Consider the following 3,112-nt stretch of genomic DNA (forward strand, 5'->3'; position numbering starts at 1 on the left):
ACAAGTGATAGGTAAATTGTGGTATATCCATACAATAAAATATGATTCAGCCAAAAAAGGAACAAAGTAGTGATAAATGCCATAACTTGGATGAACCTCAAAAATAATGCTGAGTGAGGCCAGGCGTGATGGCTTATACCTGTAATCCCAACACTTTGGGAAGCTGAGGCCGGAGGATCTCTGGAGCCCAGGAGTTCAACACTGTGGTGAACTATGATTGTGCCACTGCCCTCTAGCCTTGGTGACAGAACAAAACTGTAGCTCTAAAAATCAATAGCAAAATAATAATAATAATAATGCTAAATGAAAGAATCCAGACACTAAAGGTCATATATTGTTTGCTTTCTTACATATAGTATATCCAGAATAGGCAAATTCATGGAGACAGAAAGCTGATCAGTGGTTACTTGGGGAAGGCAAGGGGGAATGGGAAGTGATTACTTAGTGGGTATGGCATATGTTTTGGGCACGACTAAAAGTTTTTGAAACTAGAGAGAAGCAATGGTTACATAACAGTGTGAATACACTAAATGCCACTGAATTATATACTTTTAAATGGTTAATTATATGTCATGTGAATTTCATCTCAATTAAAAAATTCCAAAAGAGGAAACGAAACTACAAACAGCGACAAACCACTAAAATAGGTGCTATAAGTCGAATGTGTAGGGAGGTGTTGAGTCCTAGTAAATGCCTGGCTCTGACTGGACGACAGTGGGGTCATCACAAAGGAGGTTACACGTGATGGATTTTGAGGGTAAGTAGAAATTCAGGAGGCTGCCAGTGCAAGAAGTGAGAGAATAGAGGTTCATTTTTAAAAAGTTAGAAGTGAGTGACATTTCCATGCAGAGGAAACAGAATGGTCAAAGGTTTGGCAGTGTAAGAAAGCAATTATCATATTCAGGACTAGAAAAGTTGGCGACATAGTGCATATGAACAATAGAACTAGCAGCAAAAGAAGGCAGGGGTCAAATGATGAGGGATTTGGAGGGCCATGTTAATGCCTTTGGACAAGAAATTAAGCAGTATGCATTTCTTGGAGGAGAAGCATAGGCATCTTCTTGCTGCCTAAATTAAACTTTTTACATCTTGGCAATATTTTATTGTACTCATTTAAAAATATTCATTGCTGGGCGCCATAGCACATGCCTGTAATCCCAGCACTTTGGGAGGCAGAGGCAAGAGAATTGCCTGAGTCCAGGGGTTCGAGACCAGTCTGGACAACAAGGTTTGACCTCGTCTCTACAATAAATCAAGAAAAATTAGCCAGACGTGGTGGCACACGCCTGTAGTTTTAGCTACTTGGAAGGCTGAGGCAGGATAACCTGAGCCCAGCAAGTCGAGGCTACAGTGGCCATGAGCATGTCACTGTACTCCAGTCTGGGCGACAGAGTGAGACTTCAACTCAAAAATAAAAATATTCATTAATAAAGCTAGACATGGTGACTCTAATCCAAGCACTTTGGGAGGCCAAAGTGAGAGGATCACTTGAGACCAAGAGTTTGAGACCACGCTGGGCAACACTGTCTCTACAAATAATTTGAAAGTTTTTTTTTTAGATGAAGTTTCACTCTGTGGCCCAGGCTGGAGGGCAGTGGCACACTCATGGCCACCACAGCTTTGACCTGCTGGGTTCCAGTGATCCTTCCGCCTCAGCCTTCCAAGTAGCTAGAACTACAGGCGCGCACTACCACGCCCGGCTAATTTTTTATTTATTGTAGAGACTAGGTCTCACCAAGTTGCCTGGGTTGGTCTCAAACCCACGACCTCAAAGGCAATCCACTCACCTTGGCCTCCCAAAGTGCTGGCATTACAGGCTGAGCCATCGAGTTCAGCCTAAAGCATTTTTTAATTTAAAAAATTATTGTCACCATTACAGGCATGGTGGCTCACGCCTGTAATCCCAGCATTTGGGGAGGTGGAGGTGAGAAGACTGCATGAGCCCAGGGATTTAAGACCAGCCTAGGTAACTTAGTGAAACCTCGACTCTACAATAAATCAAAAAAATTAGCTGGGTATGGTATGCATGCCTGTAGTTCCAGTTACTTGGAAGACTGAGGTAGAAGGGTCACCTGTGATAACCTTAAGCATGCCACTGCATTCCAGCCTAAGGAACGGAGTGAGACACTGACTTAAAAAAATTTTTTTTAATTATTAATATACCACTTACCATATGCGTATTATAAACTCACTTAATCTCATCAACAATGATTCTCAAGGTCTAGCTTCATCAGAATCACCTGGAAGTCTTAAAACAGAGAAACCAGAGTTTCTGATCCAGTGCATGTGGATGAGACCTGCAATTTGCTTTTTAATTCAATTCTGATAAGATGATGAGACAACTGACACAGGGAACACACTTTGAGAAACATGACTTTACATCAACCTTATAAGGAAGGTAGCATCACCACCATTCCCATTTTACAGACATGGAAACAAATAAGCAACTTACCCAAGGCCACACAGCTCTTAGTGGTGGAGCTAAGATTAAACACCAGGTGACACCAACATATCTATTAGTTCAGAGGTTGCAAACAAGCAGACTTTATGGCTGCCATTTCTATCCTTGTTTTCAAACATCATATATATTATACACACACACATGTGCATACATTCCTACAACCAAAACTGACATCTAAGGTAGAAGAATTAGAGATAGTAACTAATGCAATTAGGTAGTAAGGGAAAGTCTTTAAGGAACTCTTTAAACCCTTCCATTGAGCTTTCATTTTGGTCCTGTTGGGATGAAGCCAGGATTTAGATATGCCTAAATATCAAGGTACAAAATGACTAATAAGCGTGTAAAGAAAACTACTTGAAGTAAAAAGTGACAGCTGGGCGCAGTGGCTCACGCGCGCAATTTCAGCACTTTGGGAGGCGGAGGGAGAAGATTGCCTGAGTCCAGGGGTTCAGGAACAACCTGGGCAACTTGGTGAGACCTCATCTCCACGATAAATTGAGAAAAATTAACTGGGTGTGGTGATACGTGCCTGTAGTTCCAGCTACTTGGAAGGGTGAGGCAAAAGGATTGCCTGAGCCCAGGAGGTCAAGGCTGCAGTGGCCGTGAGTGCCACTGCACTCCAGCCTGGGCGACAGAGGGAGACTCTAACTA

This window comes from Carlito syrichta, unplaced genomic scaffold, assembly GCF_000164805.1.
Source record: "Carlito syrichta isolate Samal-C Ts95f unplaced genomic scaffold, Tarsius_syrichta-2.0.1 Scaffold316481, whole genome shotgun sequence".
Classification (NCBI taxonomy): domain Eukaryota; kingdom Metazoa; phylum Chordata; class Mammalia; order Primates; family Tarsiidae; genus Carlito; species Carlito syrichta.